At 45.0% G+C, this 25,390-nt stretch overlaps 1 protein-coding gene and 1 long non-coding RNA gene across 4 annotated transcripts in view; both read right to left on the reverse strand.

Moving 5' to 3' along the window:
* Positions 1–13,430: 13,430 nt before the first annotated feature.
* LOC121137067 lies at positions 13,431–22,248 on the reverse strand. Its single transcript, XR_005874281.1, has 3 exons — positions 19,076–22,248; positions 18,910–18,981; positions 13,431–14,423 (listed from the first exon to the last, which is right to left on the reverse strand). It is a non-coding gene; the product is annotated as an uncharacterized LOC121137067 (long non-coding RNA).
* A 1,286-nt stretch (positions 22,249–23,534) lies between these two features.
* Positions 23,535–25,390, reverse strand: part of LOC101830370 (cytochrome P450 4F4) — a 35,021-nt gene continuing 33,165 nt past the window's right edge. For all 3 annotated transcript variants that reach the window (XM_040739065.1, XM_040739063.1, XM_005083392.4), the window contains exon 14: positions 23,535–25,353. The gene's annotated coding sequence lies outside the window, so the exon portion shown is untranslated. The remainder of the gene's footprint in view (positions 25,354–25,390) is intronic.

The following is a 25,390-nucleotide window of genomic DNA, read 5'->3' on the forward strand; positions in this document are numbered from 1 at the left end:
GCAGGCGAATGTGAATGGGGTCGTGTCTGCTCACTCTCCTAGCCCAGGAACCATCCAGGCCATGTGAACAGCCATCACTTCACACTAGTGCCACCGTGCCTTCTGCGCCGTGGCAGCGTAAGCCATGAGCTAAAATAAACTTTCTCCCCTGGGTTGCTCCTGTCAAGTATTCAGTCCCAGTGATGGATGTGAGGGCTAAGGAACACAGAGTTTCATCAAACACACACACACACACACACACACACACACACACACACACACACAGTGTGCACTTAAGCACCTGTTTTCATTGTGTTGCTCCATGCCTGGTTGACCCGCAGGATGAAGTGAGGTTCTGCATCACCTTCCACAAACTGCCAAACTCTTGTTCCAGCAGCTGCAGTACTTGGCTTTCCCTCCAGGAGTGTGTGTCAGTCCCCAAACCGCTCATGCGTCTCCATAAGCCCATGTTAGATTCTAACCTTCCGGATGAGTGTGAAGTAGCATGTCAGCATGATTTTCTCTACATTCCCTAATTCTTACTGATGCAGAACATCTTTTCAGGTACTTTATAATCAACAAAGGAGCAGCCCTAAGCAGGACCGTGTATGCAGCATAACACTATTAGATGCTAATAAAAAATATCCACTGGCATGCATAATTTATACATAAGAACTGAGGCAATGCACAAAAGCATATTAGTGATATTTAACATGTGTCAGTTATAGATTATATTTCCCATTCTAAGGAAAATGTGCCTTTATTTATGTAAACATGGGGGATTGTGTGTGTGTGCTTGTCAAAGGAAAACTCGGCAGAGTGAACCACCTTTAGCATCCTAGTCTGCTCCCCATTGCTGTGTGGTAGTTTGAAAGCAAATGACCCCCAAAGGAAGTGGCACTATTAGAAGGTGTGGCCTTGGAGGAAGGGTGTCACTTTGGAGGCAGGCTTTAAGGTCTCATACATGTTCAGGACACCACCCAGTGTCTGAGACCTGTGTGCAAGATGTAGCTCCTGTTCCAGCACTGTGTCTGCCTGCATGCTGCCCTGCTTCCCACCATGACAAAAACTGACTAAACCTCTGAAACATAAGCAGGGCACCCCAGTTAAACATCCCCCTTTATAAGAATTGCCATGGTCATAGTGTCTCTTCACAGCAATAGAAACCCTAACTAAGACATGGAGTAATAAAAATTATACTCTGTAGACTGAGTTTCTGTCCACAGCCATTTAGACCCAAATAAACACTCAGAAGCTTATGTTAGTTAGAAACTATTTGGCCAATGGCTCAGGATTCTTATTGGATAGCTCTCTCTCTCTCTTTCTCTTTTTTTTTACGAGACAGGGTTTCTCTGTATTGTTGGATAGCTCTCTCTCAATTATTAACCCATTTCTATTAATCTAAGTTTTTCCATGTGGTCTTATCTTACAGGAGAAGGTTCTGTTACTCCTTCCTTGGCTTCTCTCTGCCTCCTCTCCCCATCATTCTCCTTGTCTGGTAGCCCCGCCTATACTTCCTGCCTGGCTACTGACCAATCAGTGTTTTATTCATCAACCAATAACAGAAACATATATACAGAAGAATATCCCCCGTCATCTTCTCTTTTCTCCTTTTTCTTTTCTCTTCCATGTCTAAGTATATTTGTAAACACTGTAAACCATTTAGAGGTTTTTCTTTTTCCCTCTGAATCTGCCTTTACTGTATATCTCTATCTTTTTCTGACCAGGAGTCTTTAATCTGTTAAACAGCATGGCTAAAATTCAAGCAGCGGCTGACCCTGCCCTATTCCTTGACTTTCTGAGAGTAGCTTCATGGCGGAGGGCTGGTGGGAGCCATGTTTATTGCCACAACTCTGCGGAGTTTGTAGGTCCACGCTACCACCAAGAAGTATGCTGCTGGCTGCTCCTAAACACCATTTAATTGTTTGGTAGCAAAGACCAGGCTGGAAAGAAACTCCAGCTACAATAAATATCCAACTGACATTCCTCTTCCTAAGTGACTCTGGCTTGTGTCAAGTTGACAAACTAACCAGCACATATGGGTTCCAGGAGTGGAATGACCACCACCAGGCAAGTGCGCTTTTACTCACTGAACCACCTTGCAACCCTTTAGTTCCTGTTTTGATTGTACTTTGTTTTATACATGGGTTTGGGGACCCTGAGAACATTCAAAATGTGAAGACTGGAAGCAAAGTATTTTTCCATCTCCTCTAGGAGATCCTCCCTGTGAGGGGTGTGGGTCCCTGCAACTTCCATGGCTGGCAGAGTGATGATCCAAAAAGAGGCAAGAAAGTGGTTTGGTTCAACACAACTAAGTAGCTTGTGTTGGTTCTAACTGTGTGAGTCTGACCCCAAGTAGTTTATTTTAAGCATATTTAAAGCCCAGCACAAATGTGGTGAAAACCTTCCTGGTGATAAATAACTCAACCCTGTGTGCACAATAAAACTCCTAGAGGAACAAAGTAAGCTAAATAAAGATCAGACTACATTGAAACTCTTGTAAAGTATGTGTGACACCTTCCATAAAATTGGGCTCTATAGATTGACTGAGAAAAAGAAGCCTCAATACGGGTCTTGGGGATGGTTCAGCGTAGTCTGTGGCCACACAGATAGCACAAAGGCCACCAGGCTGGAATGCACATCTCCTCCTCCCAGCCTTCTGAGTAGGTAACAGATTATGCTTTCCTTCCCTTGAAAGACCAATCCTGTGTACTGATATTCCAGGTTCCCCTAGAGCTTATCTGTGAGCACAAGGACCTTTGTCTGTCTGTCTGTCTGTCTGTCTGTCTGTCTGTCTGTCTGTCTCTCTCTCTCTCTCTCTCTCACACACACACACACACACACACACACACACAACCCCTTTCCCATGTGTTGTTCTGTTCTCAACACAGTGCACGGGTTCTGGACACAAGGCCTCACCAATGTTCAGCAACAGTTTTATCTTTAAACTACATGCCCAGCCATCCAGTATCCCTTTCTTATTTGAACACCACTAGGAATCCTAGGTCTCCTCCAGTCTGTAATAGCAAAAGACATTCGCAGTCATAGATGCTATCTTGAGAATCTTGAGATGCCCCTCCAGCCACAGGGTGGGAGTTTCAGAGACCCCCACTGACCACAGTACTGAACAGATTGTTTTCCATCCTCACCATCTTTTCAGTAGAGAAAACCAACACAACATGACCAGACACACTACAGAACAGCCCAGTTTTGTGTTCCATAGGCTCTAGTCCTAGATATGAAAGATCAAGGCAGGGGGAGCTTTTAAAGCTCGGCACATGAGACCATGCAGGAAATACAGTAAGATCCCAACACAAACACAACAACAAAAGTGCCATGCCCATTAGGTTTACTAAACATAGTAATTTAGTTTCCACAAAAGCACTGAAGAATCCAAAGATGAGAGAAGATGGACATATGAGGAGATTACAATGGGATCAAAGTGATGATGTATAGCAGAGATAACTGTTTGCCTCTGAAGACCTGAGTCTCAGCCTTGTCTTTCATCTTGGTCCTTCTCTCTCTCAATCACTTCCTGTTGACTCCCTACTGCCCAGAAAATAGTCTGACTAAGCAAGAGAAGAATCACCCTCACCATCGGACCTTGTGTCCACATAAAGAAGTCAGGGATCTTTGGTTTGGATGCCCACAGGCCTCCTTGATCCAGCCCACCTGATTCTCAGCCCCTCTGATGGTGGTCAGAGATGCGTGGACACAGGTGTGGGTGTGGAGAGGACACAGATCTGGTGTCATTGCCTGAAAGCTGGGTCCAGCTGTGGCTGAAACCATCCTCTTTGGTCTCTAGTCAGTAACAAACTCCCTTTCTTTTCTCCAGCCAAATGACATGAGTTTCCATCACTCACAAATGACAGAGAACTAGGCATCCAGACAGAGCTACAGATTTGCCTGGCAAATGCATATGACACTTAGCATTTTTTTTTGTCTAGAGCCATAGTCTCGGGTGAACAAAGAGCATACAGTAGAATCATCACAGTAGAGTAGGGTAGGGTAGAAATAGCGGGCCCTCAGATCGTTGTCGCTATATGGTCCATTCCTGCTTTGAATACTCCTACTGATGGCCATAGAGCTGCCATCGTTCCATATGCTTGACTCTGTCTCTCCTAGACCTTTGCTGTTCTGGCCTCTGGTTATGTCTTCTCTGGCTGTGTCTCCTCCTCCAGGAATTCTCCCTGCCTAACGTGGTAGAGAGCTCACTCCGTTCAACCATCACAACCCAACTCCTCTGCTCCACTTATAGTCTCTGCTCAACCTGTAGTTGTTTCCCCTAAGGACTTGTACAGCCGCCTTCTGTCATACCAGGGGCCCCAATAACACTGAGATGGGGGGTGACAGCAGTGGGTGAAGAGGGAAAGGGCAGGACATTGTCCTGGTTAGCTTTAACTCTCAACTTGAGTTAGTGTGGAACAGTGGTTCTCAGCCTTCCTAATGCTGTGACCCTTCAACACAGTTCCTCATGATACTGGCCTGCCCTGTTCCCTGGCAGAATGCACTCAGAGGGCTGGCCACCCCAGAGTTCCAATGAGAACCAGTCTGCACGCAGGTGCAAAGGGCCCCTTCAAAAGGACAGACCCCCGCCCACTTACTCTCTCTTTTCTCTTCACCTCTTGCTCTCTGCTCTCCACTCTCTTCCCCTCTCTCTTCCTGCTCTGCTCGCGCTCTCCCACCTTTGTAATAAACTATGGTTAATGTACTGTCTATGGCTCATGCTGCCCCCCGTCTCTCTCTCTCTCTCTCCTCTGGCTCTCCCACCGCTGTAATAAACTATGGTTAATGTACTGTCTATGGCTCATGCTGCCCCCCCCTCGTCTCTCTCTCTCTCTCTCCTCTGGCTCTCCCACCGCTGTAATAAACTATGGTTAATGTACTGTCTATGTCTCATGCTGCTGCCCCCCCCCCGTCTCTCTCTCTCTCTCTCCTCTGGCTCTCCCACCGCTGTAATAAACTATGGTTAATGTACTGTCTATGGCTGGTGCTCTCCACGGCTCGTGCTCTCCAATCAGCCGGTCCAGGTTCCATCTCAAGCACCTTTCTTTTTTCTAATTTTTAAACTTTTACAAAAGAACAGTATTTTGATGCCATGACTTGGCAGGTTTTCCGGGCATCTCCTCTTGCCTGTGGCTTTAACTCGGTTGCTTCTCCAACTAGGGGTCTCTGGATTCTTCCATCCACCGCAGCTGTATCTGGTAGGCCCGCCCCTTCTCCCATCAGTGCACTTCCCACGAATGAGGTCCATGACCACATTCGCAGAGCAGTGTGTCTCGGTGTCGTCGCCTTTAGAACTTCTGTGTCCTCTGGACTGTTCGGGCTCTTTTCTGAGGAGTTCTGAGATTGTACTGAGCCTTCTTCAGCCTCACCCATGAGAAGTATACTTCAAATTGGGAACTTACTACATTTTACCGAACCTTTCTGGTTACTACCAGAGTTTTCCATTTTTTCCCCACAAATAAGGTTTGACGTTTTCGGGTTTTGTACTCACTGGTACATGACTTTCTCAGACCCACAAGGGGTCTCTCGGGTTTTGTACCCTAGCACTGTCCATTTATCAGACCTGTGGTGGTCTTTTTTGGATGTGTAGACTGGTGCATTCATTTCTTAGACTTATGGTGGTCACACATCTTTCTGCCTCACTTCTGCCAGCAAACGGAAATGTGCTTATGGGGACTGCCATCTTGGCCATGAGGCCTAGCTGTGGGCACGCCCACTCAGTCTAGCCAGCTTCTGCCGGCCAACCCTGCTGACAGACACAATTCATTTACTTTTTGCGCTTTATTTTTGTTTACTTTTGCATTTATTTTTGCCTCTCATTTCTTCTTTGACTGGCTCTGTTGCGCATGACTTGTTCATGGGACACTGTGTCCTTCCAGGGCCCCTGTTCTATCTTCAGGGATCTGCTTTCATGTACCTGGCAGCTTAAGTCTACTCTGTCTCTTAAATACCCTGTCTGTTTGCTACAACGTGGGAATCAGAAACTACACTCTGGTTCTTCCTTCTTCCTTTATTCAATGTATCTATTGTAGTCACTGTTGAAGGAATATAAGGTAACTTTATATACAATTTAATTTCAACTATGCTAAGTCTCAACTATTTCTAAATTGTTATGTATCTTTAAATGATGGTAAACATTTAAAGTTATAAAGGTCTATTTCAGATTAATGAAATATTTATAGCACCCAGTCCTTCCTGTAAGCTGTTTACAAAGGTAAAGCTTCTACTACAAAAGGGGATTTTTCTCTAGCCACCTATGCACTTAACACAAGTCACTAAAGATAAATTTTGCCTACTGAGATATACTAAACAGACAGACAGCCCTCAGATGCTCAGAGATCTAGAGAACATGGCATTTAAATGTTTCATTAAAAAGCTTTTTATAACAGAGAGACAGGCCAGCTGCTGGCCCCTCCCCATTTCCTCCAAGAGGACTGGTGGGCACCGAAGAAACTCCACCCATGAAAGTGGCAACGCTGGCCATTGACCAACCCTGCCTTTCACCTCAACTGTTACAAAAGACTCTTCAGACTGTGGACAAGAGGACAGTGGAATCGACTTTCTCCACAGTGCTTGGGCCAACGACAAACAAGTCTTCCTAGAGTTCCTGGTCCACAGGTCCCATACTATGAGCAGAAGGCAGTGTCCTTAAAGCTGTTGCCCTCAACAACTATAGAGGACCTCGGGCGTGGCTGTCCATGCAGCCAGCTAGTAAGTCTCTGTAAGTCTCTCTCATCTCTAATCATTAACTCAATAATGTCCACAGGTTCCATGCTATTGGCAGAGGGTGGGTGTCATTAAAACCTTTGCCCTCAACAACCGTGGAAGACTTTGGGAGTGGCTGTCCATACAGCCAGGTGGGGGTGGCTGTCCATGCAGTCAGCCAGGAAATCTCTCTCATGCTCTAATCATTAGTCAGGTAAACGTTTATCCTTCTCAAGAACTCTGACGCTTTTGACAGCTGGTAGCTTTGACAACATAAAGCAACAGCCAAAGCTCTATCACAAAACAGATTTCAGGAACAGGTGGTTTAAGGTTTATCTATATAAGATAGTAATGTAAGGTGTATGAATTAAAGTTATTAAGTTCCGAGGATAAAAACGCTTAAGTAATGACAAAGTGTATTGAGACATTAAAAAGAATGAACTATGTTCCAGATTTCTCTCTTTCATTATGCTACTGTTCATAGTCTTAATATTAATAAAGTTCTGATAAGCTATTAATCCAACTCCAACAGAGAACTAAACATCAACTATACCCACTATACAATTATAACTGCAAGGTCAAGATTAAGGTACTTTTTATTATGCTAAAAATATCTGTCAGTTTTAAAAATGTTAGTACTTTCAACCAAGTCACTTCTTACATAAATATGCTGCTAATGTGTCTAAAATTAATGTTTTCACAGACTCAAAGGACTCTTGTAAGTTCCAGGGAGCCAAGCTGGACCCACCCAAACAGGTCAGATTCACTCCAAATAAATATTATTCAACCTGCCCCCACCCCGGGGATTCCCTCCCCTCATCTTTGGACCCCTCAGGAACACCTCCCTCATCTTCCAGTCTTCCCCTCAAATACCAGGACCTAAGAAAAATTTTTTTCTAAACTTAACCGTGTCCTCTATTCTGCTAACATCTTACCATGTCTAAGAGGCGCCAGAGAGTTCCATACAGCCTGGACTACAATGGAGCAACCAACTACCCTAGTACGTGGCAGCACCCCAACTTTCTCAGGTCCCTCAAAGATGGTCAGCACCCCCAAGGTCAGCAGGACACAGTCTTGAGAACTCGACGTCCTTATTCCCTAGCCTTCCATGCCTAACTCCTCACCTTTTAAATAATAAGTAAAGATGAGAATGAAAGGTTCAGGCATTACTCTGGCCTGCCCTGTTATCTGGCAGGATGCACTCAGGCAGCACTCTGGCCAGCCCAGAGTTCCGTGAGAACCACGCAGGTGCAAAGGACCCCTTTAAAGGACTGACCCCTGCCCGCTTACGCTCTCTTTTCTCTTACTTCTCTTCACCTCTTGTTCTTTGCTCTCCTCTCTCCTCCTTTCTCTCTCCTGCTCTGCCCTTACCACCCTCCCCCGGTGTCTCTCTCTCCTCCTCTCGCTCTCCCCCACTGTAATTAACTACGGTTAATGTGCTCTCCGCGGCTCGTGCTCTCTGCGGCTCGTGTTCCAACACGCTGGTCCCAGTTCCATCTCACGCACCTTTCTTTTTTCTAATTTTTAAACTTTTACAAAACAACAACAGTGACCCCCAACCATAAAGCTATTTTTGTTGAAATATAACTGTAATTTTGCTACTGCTATGAATCATAATGTAAATAGCTTTGTTTTCTGATGATAATAGGCCACCCAAGTGAAAGGGTTGTTCGACCCTTAAAGGGGTCATGCCCCATGGGTTGAGAAACACTGGTCTAGAGTCATCTGTGAGGAAAGTTTCAGTTAAGGAATTGTGTAGCTCAGATTGGCCTGTGGGCTTGTCTGTGGAGGGGGCTGTCTTGACTGTTACTGGATGCAGGTGGGTCCAGCCCACCTGTGAGCAGTACCATACTCAGACCTGTGGTCTTCAACTATGTAAGAAAATTATATGAATATAAGCGTGTCTCCAAGTCCAATAGCAAGCACCCTCCTCCTCCTCAGTTCCTTCTGTACTTCCTTGACTGTGAGTGACTTCCCTGGCTTGGGGTAATGCTGTGTGAAACAGCATGAGCCTGCCTTCAGGTTCCTGCCCTGGATTCCCTCCATAATAGACTGTGACATGGGAGTGTAAGCCAAACAGACCCTTCCCTCCCCCAAATTGCTTTTGGTCTGTGTATTTCATTACGGGAATGGAAAAGTAACTACAACACGAGCGGTGAGCATTTGGAAGAAAGAGCAGGACTGCTGAAATAAGTCAGGGAAGGAAGGACTGGGCTATGAAGTATGGGGGTGGGACTAGATGCCCTCAGATCGCCACAGCACACCCCCAGCAGCTCCTGTGTGCACCTGAGGCATAGAGGACTAATCGGATGATGTTGGAGTGGTGCAGAATAATGATGGGAACTGTCAGACTCATGCAGGTCGTGAAACCCTACGATAGGTGCACACCAGCTCAGTCACCTCCTTCATGCCCTGCTCAGGTAGAGGGACCTGGAAAAAGACAGGGCAATCAGCTCCTGAGATGGCTCTTTTCAGGGATCCAGTTGGCTGCACTAAGTGGTGTCCATGTAGCTCATGTAACTCATGACTCTGGGTATGTCTGAGACAGTGTTTCCAGAAGACATTAGTATTTGCATTAGTAGACTGAGTCAGGAGAATCTGCCCTGGACCATGCAGGCAACACTGTAACATGAAGTTTTCTGGCCTGGCGAGGTCCCACCATCGCCCTTCTCTGCCTGTCGGTAGAGACCTACAGACCTCTATGGTTAGCTAGTGGCAGTTTCTGCCCAGCTATGTCACTTCCTGAGATCACATGATGATTCTTCTCTGCCTACACTTCCCAGAATCCTCCTTGTCTCCTAATCCTGCCTATCATCCTGCCTGGCCAATCAGTGTTTTATTCATCAACCAATAAGACAAACATACACAGAAGGACCTTCCCCATCACAACACTGTCCAGTTCACTGAGGATCCAGGTAGAACAATAGGCAGAGGGAGGGGAAATTCACTCTCACTTCTGTTGAGAGAAGCCTTTTCCTTGCCAGCGGCTTGGTTTTCACCCGCCAGTCCTCTGGGCTCTGCCACGTTGTAGTCCCCAAATAACACACAAGATACTGTATTAATTATGAAGCTGTTGGCCTTGCTTGTTTCTTACTGGCTAGATCTGACTTAAGTATTTATCCCATAATTGCTAATCTAAGTATTTTCTTATTGGAGGAGTTTCTGGGCGTCTTATCCCTATGGCAGTTACATCTTGACTCCCTGTGTTTCTCCTACCCAGAGTCCTCCTGGACTCCTAGTCCCACCTATCTTGCTTCCCTATTGGCCAACAGTGCTTTATTGACATATACACAGGACTTCCCCAACATCTCTTTTCTGTTTAAACAAAAAGAAAGGTCTTAACTTTAACATAGTCAAATTATATATAACAGAAGAGTTATCAAGTAAGAACACAGTTACAATATTTTGTCTATCAACATTTAGCAAGATTTAAAGAAAATATCATCCATCCCATCCTTGTGAGTCCAAAGTTCTGTATTTAGCTTATCTTTTATTGTAACTAAGGAAAACTATAATTATAACTATCTGCCTTCAACTCCATCAAAGACCACAGAAGGATAACATATAAACACTAGAATTGACAGAGACATCTTGCTACCTGGACAGTCACCCAAAGTTCCTCTGTAATGTTGAGGCATCCATCTTCAGCCCACAGGCCATAGTGTATCTGGAAGACTTCTCAGCAAAGCAGGAAATTTCAAACTGTCCATCTGCATTGGCAGTCTGTCAGTCATTTTTCTGTGTCCTGCAAAAAGTCTCATAGGCTCTTCCATGAAGCAGGAACCCTGTAGGACTGTTTGAGTTCAGCAGTCACTTTCCTGTGGGTTCTGCATGTCCAGTTTATACAGCAACAGTCAAGCAGTCCAGGCAAGAGCAGTTTCTTGCCCAAATGGCTAATCTTGCCATGTTGAAAACAAACTCCATAACGAGTTTCTTCGATGCCCATCTTCCTCTCAGATGCAATTGGTGCTGCCAGGAGCAGACATTTCTCATTGTCAAAAAAAAAACCCTAAACCATTTTAAGTGCCATTTTCTGAAGGTCTTTAAAAGGTTTGAAGATTGTCTATCTATCTCAAATATATCTCTGTATATCCAGAAAACCTAACTATAAGTTCTATTATAAGTAACTATCTATAGTCTGCATTTAATTATGCATTACGTTTTAAAATATTAGTATAAACACAATACTTAATCAAGAGGAGAAATACACATATCACAAAATTGACCTTAAATTTGTATCAATAAATGAAAAACCATACCAAAGTACTCATTTCCAAACCATAATCCCCCTTTTCCTTTAAAAAGAGATTGGTTGTGATCATTAACCAATTATAAACAACCCATTTAAATGAAAACAAAGATTTATAAACAAGATGGGAATTAGCACATCGTTCATTCCAAACTGCTTCGTGCTGGAAGGGGGTGCTGTTTATACCATGGGGATCATGACAAAACTCAGAAACCTGTATAAGTCCTTAGTTTCAGGGTCTGTAAGACTGCATCATCTTAGCTGTTTTAGATGTTGAATCACTTGGGCCATTGCTTCCAGGGTTTTGGTTCATCAAACCACAGAAGCCTGGAAGAAATCCTCAGCTTTTCATTTTCTGTAGAAACATAAACAAAAATTCCTTTTCCAAGTAACATATCCTTATACTTAAATTTTGAAGTCAAGGCATTTTCAAAAGATATAAGTTGAATTAATTCAGCAGCATTTATAATCAAGTGTACTTTAGTAGTTGTTCCTTCCTTAGCAATCAAAAAACTGAAAAACACAATAGCATACAGTATCCAGACTTTCTGTGTATTTTCCATCTTTACGTGGCTTATTTATTTATCTATTATTATTATTCTATTTCTTTTACTTTTATTTATTTTTCTTTGAGACAGGGTTTCTCTTTGGAAATCCGCCCGCCTCTGCCTCTGCAGCAAATCCTACCGGCGTGCGCCACCACATCCGGCTTCTCTATTTATTTACCACTATGTCGTTTCTTTTTCTCTCTCAATTCTATGTATATTTTTAAACACACTGTAAACCTTTAGAGGTTTTTCTTCATCCAAGTCTGACTTTACTGTAAATCTTTATGTTTTTCTGGCCATGTGTCTTATCTGTTAAAACTGCAGCTGTTTAAACTGCAGTTTTTCCAAGATGGCGGGCATAAGCGTGACTCCAGCTAACTGGATCAGTCTATGCTGACATCCAGCAAAAGCTGCCAGCTTGGAGATGTGGTCACTACCATTTACAGCTGTATGTACACACCTTTCAATCGTTAACAGAGCCTCTTAAAAGAATCTTGCTGGGTTTTTTTTTTTTTTTTGCTTATGCTGAGTCAGGAAGACTCCCTTAAGCGAATCGCGTGAGTCTCTGCTTGTCGCTAGCAAAACAGAGCCCACCTGAGAAAATGCTGCTACCAAAAACCCATGCTTTTCTCTGTTCTTTTGTTTCTAAAATTCCTTTAAAGTTTTTGTCATTCTACGTGGAAATTCAATCCCACTCCTGACACCATTATGTTGAGAGAAGCCTTTCCCTTGCCAGCGGCTTGGTTTTTCATCCGCCAGTCTCCTGGGCTCTGCCACGTTGTAGTCCCCAAATAACACACAAGACACTGTATTAATTATGAAGCTGTTGGCCTTGCTTGTTTCTTACTGGCTAGATCTGACTTAAGTATTTATCCCATAATTGCTAATCTAAGTATTTTCTTATTGGAGAAGTTTCTGGGCGTCTTATCCCTATGGCAGTTACATCTTGACTCCCTGTGTTTCTCCTATCCAGAGTCCTCCTGGACTCCTAGTCCCACCTATCTTGCTTCCCTATTGGCCAACAGTGCTTTGTTGACATATACACAGGACTTCCCCAACACACTTTCAGAGCTAGGACACTCAGCTTCTCCTGTCCTCAGACAACAAAGTTTGAGCCATCAACATTTTACTCCCGCATTTCATTTATAACTGACATTTCACCCTACCTTGGGGGCCTTGGCCTTTGTTCTGAGACTTAATTAAATTGGTTCTGGTCCTCTGGCTTGGCACTGTGGGATTTCTCAGTCATCACCGTGGTAAAAGTCAATACTTAGACACACACACACACACACATTTGCATGCATGTGTTTCTCTTCCTCTCTCCTTACTTCTCATTTATATACCTGTATGTTCTGTGTAGAATCATATCCACACATGAGAGTATGATGGTTTGCTTTAACTGTAAACTTGACACAACCTAAAGTCACCTGGGAAGAGAGGCATGAGGACGGACTGTCAACTTCAGGTGAGGTGTAACCACAACTAAGGACTTACAAAAAACCACCAGGAAGCTTACTATTCTGTAAGAATATTAAAATATAATTTAGAAAAAAGAATTTGAATGGGGAGACACCTTCCATGGGTACCTGTCTTAGTTAGGGTTTCTATTGCTGTGAAGAGGCATGATGACCATGGCAACTCTTAGAAGGAAAAACCTTTAGTTAGGGTGGCTTACATTTTCAGAGGGTGAGTCCATTATCACAGTGTGACTCAGTGGAGTGCAGGCAGACGTGCTGCTGGAGACAGAACTGAGATCCCTACACCTTGACTTGTAGGCAGCAATAAGTGGTCTGTCTCACTGGGAGTAGTTTGAGCGTAGGAGACCTCAAAGGCCACCCACACAGTGACACAATTCCTCCAACAAGGCCACACCTACTCCAACAAAGCCACACCTCCTAATAGTGCCACTCCTGGGGGCCATTTTCTTTCAAACCACCACAGCATTTTTCTTTCAGAAGCCAGAGTTTATTAAATTAAAATAGTCGGGGGTAGGCTTCCTCCAAAATTTGTTAGCCATGGAGATGCTGAAGACCCCTAAAACAATTCAGAATGGTTCTATTGCTCTTAGTTACCCACAGTGACTTGATGGCAAGACTCTACTACTGAAGACAACATACACTTTGGTCACAGGCATAGAGATATTAAGCTGGAACAGAGCTAGACTCTGCCTCACCACTGGTTAGCCTTCATTGTGCAAGAAGGTGCTGTGTAGACTGCTGGGAAAAGAAAACAGATAAAGTCATATGCAACCAAGAACCCTGCAAGCAACAACAAGGGCCTTCCAGGCAAGACGAACCTCTAATGCACAGCAGCATAGCTGTGGGTGTAACCAGCTGCTCTGTCATTGGATTGGAGCATAAAGTCCACGTCGGGTCTGTAGGCCTAGGCAAGCCCATGCCTGGGGCAGCTATAGGTCCCAGGAGGAAACTCGCTGCTGTTCTTTTACTTAGTTGTCATTTGCCAGACTGCACTCTAAATGCTCAGAAGCCATCAAAGTAGCTCCCTACCACTGTGGATGGCAGTTAACACAGGAGCTAGCCAATGGTCCAAGTACCAAGCAGGAGTTACGGTGGAGTGCGTGGCCTTAAATGGGGTATCTATGAACATATTTGGCCCATTCCAAGGATTGGGGGACATTGCAGAAGGGGGCTGGGAAGAATGTAAATGGCAAAAGAGGAGGTAGTGTGCTGAAAAGAGATCCCCTATGAGCATGACACAGGCATTACACTCACGAACTTACTATAGCTGTGGTTGTCTCCACAAAACTGACAGAAGTCTAAATTACTCGAAAGTTCATCATGGATGAGGAGATACACGTGAGGCACCACTCTTCCTTGAGGGACTGTTAGTTAGTGGTTCTTGGGGAGGGAGAGTCACTTTCATCGGTGCTGTAGACACTGATGTGTTGGTCCATGTTTCAGTAAATGAATCCCCACCTGTACGTATATATGCAACTAAAATCAAACATACAGCAACAAATGACATGGAAGCAGAAGGGGCCATGCAGGGAAAAGGGTTTATCAGGCTAGGGAAGGACGTGAGGTAAAGTAATGGGACGCTAAAAACAACTAGAACTCATCTTACACGTGTTTGAGACTGTCAAAGAATAAATAAGTACATTCACAAAAACCTGTCACTGCTGTTAATTAACACAGGGCAACTGATATGTGCATGTTTGTGAGTGTGTGTGTGTGTGTGTGCCTCTGTGTGTGTGTGCATTTGTGTGTGTCTCTCTCTGTGTGTGTACATGTTTGTGAGTGTGTATATGTGGCTCTGTGTGTGTGTGTACATGTTTGTGAGTGCATGCCATACCTTTGTTTCTGTTTCTTTCTAAAACACTTCTCCAGCATGCTTTTTTTTTTTTTTTTTTTTTGGTTTTTACGAGACAGGGTTTCTCTGTATTGTTTTGGAGGCTGTCGGTCCAGCCCGCCTCGAACTCACAGAGATCCGCCTGCCTCTGCCTCCCGAGTGCTGGGATTAAAGGCGTGCGCCACCACCGCCCAGCCTCCAGTATGCTTACAGGTCCTTCCTGCAGCCTCTGCAGGTGACACAGCTCTGTAAAGATCATACCTAGAATTTACAAAGATGGAATCAATCCCCGCCTCTTCCTTATTGGCCCCTCTCAGGGCCATGTTGGAGTTACATAAGCATATTAAAGGTCCTATATAAAAGTTGTGCTGTCTGCCTCAGAAGTGTCCACCTTGGCTTGAAAAGACAAATTTCTCAGTAAATTATAGCCCCAGGAAAAATACTGGAGAAATGTGTGGATTCAAGGCTTTTCGACTGTTGTGCCCAAGTCGAAAAGATCCCCAGAGACCACCAGGAAGACAGACCCAACAAACTGTAAAAGCAATATTTTATTGATTGTTCATCCAACCATGACAGGGACCCCGTCTAACAAGCTGACGCAGCAGCCCTCAGAGGGAGGGAAGTTCCCTGTCTACTGCTAGGTTTTAAAGACAAAAGTTACGGGATTACATCAGTAGGTATGGGTTGGTTTCTGATTGGTTGACATTTGGGAACAATTAGGGGAATTTCTCAAAGTCATATTTTGACATGAAATACCTGTCTACCAATTTTTCTCATCGGTCAGGGCTGAGAGGGAGCATTCTGTGGTTTTTATGGCTTTGTCTTGTTACTTGCAGATGGCCTGTTGTTCACAGATACCAATAGTTTTCAGAACTGCATCCTGGAAGCTACAGGGGAGGTTTTGGTCTCCCCTAGAGTTTTTTTTGTGGCCAAACAGTTTGTAGGAACCACGTATCTAGGAGGCTGTGGGTGGTGGTGGTGGTGGTCTGGAGTTTCATTGTGTTCAGTTTTGGCCCTAGGCTCTGGGAGGCCAGAGGATCTGGAGTTTCCTTGTGTCAGAGGCCTATGTGTCTTTTCTGTAGCCTGTCACAGCTGCTAAATTATTAGAAGTGAAGTCTTGGAGTTTAGTTTACCCCTCTCAGATACAAAATGGTCCAAGCATCAGGAGTCACCCAACGTCAGCATTGCTGGTGCTGAGGACACAGCAGAGGGATGAAGAGGGTGCTTCTAAACCTCTATGAAGTTGGCAGCTCCTACCCACAAGCAATGGCTGCCCACAAAACAGAGGATCCTGTCATGCTGAAAGGGCTTGTGGGCATGCTGGAGCTCTGCTGTTCGCAAACGAAGCTGCAAGACCAAGTCCACCAAAGGAGAGAACAGACCTGAAGCAAAGTCCAAGTGTGGGATAAAGGATGAGGTCAAGAAAAGCTCATGGTAGGATGGGTAGATACTCTAATCAAGTTTGTGCAGCAGGCCTCACCGGTCCATCTTAGAGAATTGTCATATAAGGAGGGTGTGGTAGTTTGAAAGAGAACGTCCCCCTTACGTTTCAGTATCTGAACACGTGGTCCCCAGTAGATAGCACCTTCTGGGGAGATTTAGATGTCAAGCTCTTGTTAAAGGAAACGCATCGCTTGGGGTGGACTTGAGATTGAAAAGCCTCACCTACTTCCACTCTGCTCTCTGCTTAGTGCTTGTGGTTCACAAAGTGAGCCCTCAGCTTCCTGCCCCTACTGCCATGCCTGCCCCTGCTGCCATGCCTGCTCCTGCCCCTGCTGCCATGCCTGCTCCTGTCCCTGCTGCCATGCCTGCTCCTGCCCCTGCTGCCACGCCTGCTCCTGTCCCTGCTGCCATGCCTGCTCCTGTCCCTGCTGCCACGCCTGCTCCTGTCCCTGCTGCCATGCCTGCTCCTGTCCCTGCTGCCATGCCTGCTCCTGTCCCTGCTGCCATGCCTGCTCCTGCCCCTGCTGCCATGCCTGCTCCTGTCCCTGCCCCTGCTGCCATGCCTGCTCCTGTCCCCGCTGCCATGCCTGCTCCTGCCCCTGCTGCCATGCCTGCTCCTGTCCCTGCCCCTGCTGCCATGCCTGCTCCTGCCCCTGCTGCCATGCCTGCTCCTGCCCCTGCTGCCATGCCTGCTCCTGCCCCTGCTGCCATGCCTGCTGCTGCTGCTGCCATGCCTGCCCCTGCTGCTGCCATGCCTGCTGCTGCTGCTGCGGTCACGCCTGCTCCTGCTGCCATGCTTCCACACCATGATGGACCTTTATTTCTCTGGAACACAGGCCAAAATAAACTTTTTCTTCTATAAGTTAACCCTGCCGTGGCATTTTAAAACAACCATAAGAAAGTAAATGATCCCAGAGGACATATCCCAGGAAAGAAAGGGCAGAGTCAACTTGGGGGCTCTCCTATAGTCTTTCTGTGTCCTGGGTGTGTGTATATAGTGGGAAAGGGACATCAAAAATCCTTCCTGGAATAGAACAGAAACCTAAGGATGGATCACAGAAAGGAATAGAGCAGTCAGGTAGCTAGCCCTGGGCTAGAATTCCCCAGAAGGCTTAAACGGCAGATTTGCAAGAACGCCTTGGGTCCTGACTCTGTGTAGCTCATGCCTAGAGTCCCTCAGTGTGTACCAGAGTCAGGAAAATGGGCTGGAACTGAATCCAGAGTAGACTTGGGGACAAGGACAGGCATGTGTGGGCTTGCTGTAGAACACCCAAAGACCCTAGTTAATCTATCTCCTACTCCCGGGCCCTCAGAGGTCCCTGCACCCTCAAATCCCAGACTCCAGTCTATCCTTCTACCCACTCCCTAATTCTTAGGAGGTGGCTGCCCCTCATAAAATAGCCCAGGTTATCTTTTTTCACAACTCTGAAGGTTTAATAGAGATCTTCCAGTCTAAATCTCCTTTGTTGTAGCTAAGATGTTAAGTTTTCTATAATATATTCACAAATGGAACAAACATAGCAAAATAACTGAAATACTGTTTTTGTGATGCTGGGGCTCAAACTCAGTGCCTCTACCTCCTAGTCACACTCAAAGCCCTAGTAATTTGACAATATTTGTTTTTGTTTTCTTAATTTTAGTTTAACATTTTATAATACAGCGACTTAAAGTTTATATTCTAATTTATCTTGATTTATGACTTTCACTATGACAATTGAAAATTACTTCACAAAGAATAATAAATAAAACTTTACTACAGTATCTTTGTATATTCTTAATTGCCATGATGTTCACAGCCCAGGTTATCTTACGTCCAATACTATGACCCCAGGGAGATCCATGCATTCACATGCCTGGACCCCAGGCCAACTTAGCAAGTCTATGACCCCTGGGAGGTCACTGAACACTCATACCCATCCCCAACTCTCTGATCCCTGGGAGATTCCTACACCCTCAAACCCAGACACCAGGCCATCTTACCCTCAACTCCTCAACCCTGGGAGTTCGTGTACCCTCATACACAGACATAAGCCCATCCCATCCCATGACCCTTGGAAGGTTCCTAGACTCTCATATACAGACACATACTGGTGTCACATTCATCATACCCAAAATACCAAATCCCCTTGGGTGGACGAGGGAAACCATGCCTTTCATACAACATATGGATCTGGGTGAGGCTGTGGGCTGAGAGCCAGGAAGCCCCAAACAAAAGAAAGAGCAGCCATGGTGAAGCTGACAGAAGCCCCAATCCCAGCCAGGACAGGTCCAACTGAGGAATTCTACAGGAAAGATGAGAAAGTGTGGGTTCCTGAGGCTCAGATGGAAAGGGATGTCCAGAGACAGGCCACATAACAACTTGGGATGCAGGTGTCAGAGCAGGAGGCAGCAGAATCCAAAGCGATGCAGGGAAAATGGGGGGAGGGACAGGTTGTGAAGAGGATGACGAGGAAGCAGAAGACAGAGTACAAAGAGGAACCCTGGCTACTACCCCAGATTGCCTGAATGACAGCCCAGTGTCCAGCCCAGAAACCACCACCACCTCAGCTGACCGGAGCACTGCGGCCACCCTGCTTTAACCACCTGGGTCCCTAACAGCACCCCAGACGTGTGCTGAGCTCTTTCTAATCCAGGGCAGTACCTCCCAGCACCCCCTCCCTAGCCCAGCACCTTCTTTGGGGGCAGAGTCTTTCCCACAGCTCCTCTCTGTCCTCGGTGGCCTCGTTGTTCCTGGATCCTAATCTGGAAGAGGTGATGGGGATGCTGGATCAGCTGTGCCAACCAATCCCTCCCCCCCTCCCTCGGCAGAAGACCGAGGAGAACGGGGTTAGGTTACCCAGTTGCAGAGAGGAACCAAGTCAGGTACACACAGCCTAGGAACCAGACCCTCCCATGTATTTGTGGGGAAGACTATGGAAGTGCAAAAGTGGCTCTGTAAATCCCATATTTACAGTTGTCCCTGCCCTTTCAAGAGCATATCTAGTATAATCATTAACTTTGGACTTCAGGTGCCAGAAGACCAGGGCCAGGCCTGTCCCATGAACTTCTTAGGAGCTCCTCTGAACGTTGGTATGAAGGAAGAAGACCTACAGGGTTTCTTGGTGCAGAACTTAGAGGTTCCAGAATGCCTGTTCACCAGCTGCACACCAGGCAGAGGTCAAGTCCCAACTACAGCCAGCCCAGTGTCTTAGTGGGCAGCTTTCTCTTCGAATATGTTCAATTATTGATTTCCCAGGTCTTATTGGTGAGATCAACAGCCCAGCTAGAAGGACATAGATGAGGTTGGTTTGACTGTAGACTGGAGCTGGGGAGGAGGGAAGGCATGTGGGGATGAGCCTGAGAGGTGACCTTTGCAGACAAGGTCAAGAAGGGGAGGACAGAGCTGGAAATAAGGTAACAAATTAAAGAAACAAGTGAAAATGAAGGCTTTTGTAATATACAGCTTATAGAAAAGGCAAAATATGATGACTGTATACTGATTTGGCACAAGTCAGTGTTTTTGTTTGCTTCTTTTTATATGAATGGATATCTTTCCTGAATGTATGTCAGTTCACATGCCTGCAGTGCCCAGGGAGGCCAGAAAGGGCGTCCAATCTCCTGGAATTGGAGTTACAGATGGCTGTGAGCCACCATGCAGATGCTTGGAATAGTATCCCAGTTCTCTGCAAGAGCAGCAAACGCTCTCAACTTCTGAGCCATCTCTCCAACCAAGACAGCAGTCATTACAATCTCCTGGTCATAAGAAATTCCTTTTCTTATAGTCTGGAACCTATACCCCTCTCACAATTCCCATCTCATAGGCCTAAGACACAAAGCCTCATTCAATGAACCTCTTTCCCCACCCTAGACTCCATCACATAGAACTTTTCTAACCGGAGTTCTGAAGCAAGCAGACACCAGACACCAACTGGGGGAAGAATACCTAATGCCTCTAGTAACTCTGATGAACCCTAAGCACACCTCATATCAAAACACGACTTAACAATCCATATCTCTACAGAACCCTTGATTTTATTTTATTGCCATTGTCATCATCTCATTTCACTATGTTATTATGCTGTGGGATAATCCTTCTGTATGCTGTGAACATGTTTGACTCTCATTGGTTAATGAAAAGGCTGATTTGGCCTATAGCGAGGCAGAATAAGACTAGGAGGATAAGCCAAACTGAAAATACAGAGAAGAAGGGAGGAGTCAGAGAGAGATGCAAGCAGCTGCTGGGGAAGCAAGATGCTAGAGGACAGGTAAAGCCTCCAGCCAGGTGCCAAGATATAGATGAATAGGAATTGGTTACTTTAGCTTGTAAGAGCTAGTTAGTAATAAGCCTGAGCTATAGGCAGCCCATTCAGCAATTAATATAAGCTTTTGTGTCAATGTCTAGTGCATTGGGGTCCCTGGGTAAGGTCTCACCGAAACCAAGACCCAGGGGATGCAGAGTAGAAGCGACTGCATGTCAAAATTTATTTTTGCAGAACTTTTATGCATGAGCTTATGCAAGCTGTCTCACAATCTTCAAACCGCAATACTACACAAGGCATCAGGAGATGTCTCTCCCTATGAAACAATGTGTCTACTGTATTTAAAGTATTATGTAGCAACAAGCAATTCACCTTTATCTGAAGAACAGTGGAGCACAGTTCACTGGCCCAGAGAGCCACTTCCTTATCTTGAGTAACAAATTCCAGCAGATCGTTGGAAACATGTCAGCAGAAGTGTGCTTGCAGCTATTCTGTATGCCAAGTCTCATGCCTCAGACTTTGCCTCATTTGACTCAAGAGGAGCCTGCACCTCTCTAAGCCAGCCCTGTATCTCTACACTTTTGTATGTTTACTCAGGACTGGGCAGTAAGGACGAAAGAAAAGCTCTTCTCCCATTTGCATTATTATATTTTCATCATCCCTGTATTTTGGAGAAATCTTACTAAACTCAAATGTAATTGTGTCAGATTACCATATCCCTCTCACTTAGCTGTTCCTAGTAAAATCTTCCTTTATATGAAGTATGAATGTCACTTTATAATATTCGCTATTCTGTATTATTTTCATTTAAATTTTGAGAGCACCGTCTCAAGCCATGCCTAGCATGTGGTGGGACTCGTAGATGTGGTTTCTGAACAAAGGCTAACGCAGAGATTGTGCGGTTCTTATCACTTCTACTCATTTTGATGTTTTCTCGCGTACAGATCGAAGGGCATATCAAGGTTTCATGAATATTAAATAAGTTAAACCAAGCAACACCCAGCAGGGAGCTCCTTTCTGTCTGTCATTATTATTTTGTGACAGAATAAAGACAGTTTGGTCCCTTTGCCACATTCGTCAGGGAACTACTTGTTTGTAAACATACATTTACATTTCCTGGCCCTTGATAATCTTTTACTAAAGATGTGAGCATGTGACTTTGGATCAGAAACTCCAAAAACCTGGGGTTTTTCATTCTCCAGCTGTGTGATCTTGGCTACACAAGCCAGCCTCTCTCAACCTCATGGAAAGGGTATATCTGTGAGGATTGCTGGATGGTCACCGAATAAGTGTTCTGCAAAAGCAGACCCTGATGTGAGAGGCCAAGTTCAAATAAATTTTTTGGGTGCTATTCAAACACAGGTTTCAATTGCCAGGTGTCTCGTTGGGAGAGAGCTGGACACCAGTAAGACAGTGAGGAAGTCAGATGGGTTGAGAAGGCAGGAGAGAGAGGCAGCTGAGGAAGGAGGTTGCCACAGAGGCAGCCAGGGTTCACACATGATGGGAGCTCCAGAAGACAGAAAGCACACAGGTACACCTCAGAGCCATCTTACCCAGAGTGGGGGAGCTGCGATTACCCAGCCATACTGTCCCTGAGAGCTTCAGCTGCTTTGAAGGTCAGTGTTTCTCTGAACTATGTGGTCTTTGTTACAAGAGTCAGGCCTGGGGGTATGAGGTCTGGGGACTCTGACAGCAGCTTCAGCCATGAGCATAACCCTGTGTGAACAGCTTAGTCACTCATTGGTTCCAACACACACATACCACATATATCCCTCCCCAACACACAGAGCTCGCATACACCACATACACACACCGCACAAACACACACACACACACACACACACACACACACACACACACACACACACGCATACATACCACATACGGACATGCTCAGATACCATCCAAGTGTTAGTATTTTCTTTTTATTTTATTAATCATTCTTACAATAATCTTTTTAAAATATCTTGCTTCTGTTTCTTCTAATTTGTTCACAAAGAATTTATTGCTCTGGATCTATATTTTTAGAATGGTTCTATTGCCTTGATTTTTTCATAGCCTTTATATCTTTGAGCCAAAATTGAGCCTCTACTATTATTTCATTGGTTGGATTTCCTTTATTCAGCTTTATTCTTTCAGCTGCTGAATGAGCAGTAATAAAATGAGGCTAGGCTATGTCCAGACCCACAGGACACTCAACATGGGTCTGGTGGACACCTAGGAAAAAGATGGGGGGCAGGGGATACAAGGACGGATGCTAAGTCAAGAGTCTAATCAAGGTGACAACTTTATTCATCCCAAAGGGATTTATATAGGGGAAGGGAGGAGGGGAAGGAATGGGGATGTGCTGTAGCTGCGATGAACCTGGAGGAGAGAAGGTCAGTGGGATGGGTAGGGCATCCTGTATCCTCAGGTAACCTAACTGCAGACTCTAACTGTATCTTTCACATTCCACCTTCTACGGTTTAAGCCTGTGCCCTAGATAAGCCACAGGTCTGTTTCTGGAATTTGGCAGGTAGCAGGGTGGTCCAGAGTCACGTACTCTCTATGAGGGTTGAGTCACATCTTTTCTTATGAGTACGTACCTGGTTGATGGCTGGAGGTCCCTGACAAGGCTAGAGAAGGTTGAGGTTCATAGTTAATAGTATGATGGTCTATATCAATCCAAGAATAGCATATGATCTGTAGACACAACCACAATCCCAGGATATCTCCCCTATGCAAATATAGCAGTGAGTTAAAGACCATCATTCACTTAATTTCAATAACTATTTGGAGATAAGTCATGGTGGTGGAGTCGACAGTGGTGATACGTAGTGTATGAAGATATTAGTTTCTAAGGCTAGGAGTGGAAAGGATTTTGGCTGGGTAAATATGTGGATCATAATTAAATCTGAAAAAAATCAAGGTGGGGAAAATGGCTGGAAGGGAGAAGTTGGACTACTGTTAGAGTTTAAATATTACTAAAAGTTATACATAAGGCACAAAAGGAGGAGGAAATGGAGAATGTATTAATTATTCATCTCCCTTGCTGTGGCAAAATAACTGACAAAGACAACCGGAGGGAGGTTTATTTTAGATCACAGTTGGAGGATACCGTCCATCGTGACAGGGGGTGGCAGCAGACTGGGGCAACTGGTCACACATCCACAGTCAGGCAACAGGCAGAAGAATGCTGCTACTCAGCTCCACTCCTATCCTTTATTCTCTCCTGGTGGTCTTCCCACTTCAGTTAACATAGCTCCTCAGAGCTGTGCCCAGAAGCCAACTGATCTACATAACCCCTCACAGCTGTGCCCAGATGCTAACTGATCTACATAACCCCTCACAGCTGTGCCCAGAAACCAACTGATCTACACAACCTCTCACAGCTGTGACCAGAAACCAACTGATCTACATAACCCCCCACAGCTGTGCCCAGATGCTAACTGATCTACATAACCCCTCAGAGACATGAACAGAAGCTAACTGATCTGCATACCCCCTCACAGCTGTGTCCAGTTGCTAACTGATCTATGTAACCCCTCAGAGACATGAACAGAAGTTTGTCTCTGACATGAATTTAGACTCTGTCGTGTTGACAGTCAATATAACCACCGCAGTTCTACTGCTTGTCAACTTGACAGTAAAACACATCACTTTAAAGCTACTTCTTGTCCTTATTGGCTCGTGGCCATCTCATAATACAGAAAGCACTTAGCCTACCTTCCAAAGTTCCGATGAATCATCAAGAAAGCCAACAACCCAATTAAAAACCAAGGCATGGAACTGAACACAGAGTTCTCAAAAGATGAACAGACGAGAAATGTGTGGAATGACCACAGAGGTCAGAAAATTAGTAAGAAGTCATGGAGTCAGGATTTCTAGGGGAGAAAACAGAACGAAATGGTATAAAGTGTTAAAGGGAAATAATGATACAAGAAGAGTTTAATGGGGGAGGTAGATGAGGAATATGGGGAGGCATTTCAAAGGCATTTCAAAAAATAATATGGAAACCTAGTACTGCAGAAGCTTCCTACAAGGTATACACACACATATGTAGCAGGTGTTAAAATGGGATTACCCTGTAAACTGGCAACAATGCCTCTACTAGACATCCACGGATAACAAATTAAAAATGTATCTCCAGAACTGGGTTACCTCTTTTGGAGTTGCTGGAAAGTGATGTGACTAGCTACCTTTTGACATCAAACTTAGGCAAGTACAGATTAAGCACTGCTCTGGGGCATTGACTTTGTTCTCTAGGTGGAGAAAACTGATCTCATTTTTACCAGATCTTATGAGATGGTGCTGCCAGTGATTATTTCACATGTCAGAATACTAAAGGATATTCTTTTCCTATTTTGTTTACTTCTGTAAATGGAATTCTGTGCCTTGGAATAAGGAAAACATTTGGAGTAGGAATAAAGGTGAAGAAAACAATGTGGCTTCCAAAGGAGAACACCAAACATTTTAAAAATCTCTTCTGGAGTCCTGTTTTACTGCCCCCCCCATTATTTTAACGTGGGGTGGCCAGACTTCACATGTGCTGAACAAGGACTGCTCCACTAAGCTAATGAACTGGCCCTGCCATAAGCCTGAAAGACAGTCAAACCTTGAACTCCATGTCCCAGTGAACTCCGCAACAGTTAGAGTAGCAAGGCCAGTGCTGTTGCTTTCCGCAGTGCTGAAAATCACCCAACATGGTCAGCTTCTCCTCCTTGGGTTCCTCTCACGAGTCAAAGCGGCAAGCACCACAATTATCAGACACAGTACATAAGAACCAGCCCCATACGGTGTCCCTAAGACTGCAGTCGCAGATGGCTGGAAGGTTTAGGTCCAGTTTCCTTTAAGGCCAGCAGTTTGAGAACGACCCAGGGCAACACGGCAGCGTCATCTCAAAAACAAAGCAAAATGATGGCTTGTTAGATTTA

The sequence above is a fragment of the Mesocricetus auratus genome, unplaced genomic scaffold, assembly GCF_017639785.1.
Source record: "Mesocricetus auratus isolate SY011 unplaced genomic scaffold, BCM_Maur_2.0 Super-Scaffold_100676, whole genome shotgun sequence".
NCBI lineage: Eukaryota > Metazoa > Chordata > Mammalia > Rodentia > Cricetidae > Mesocricetus > Mesocricetus auratus.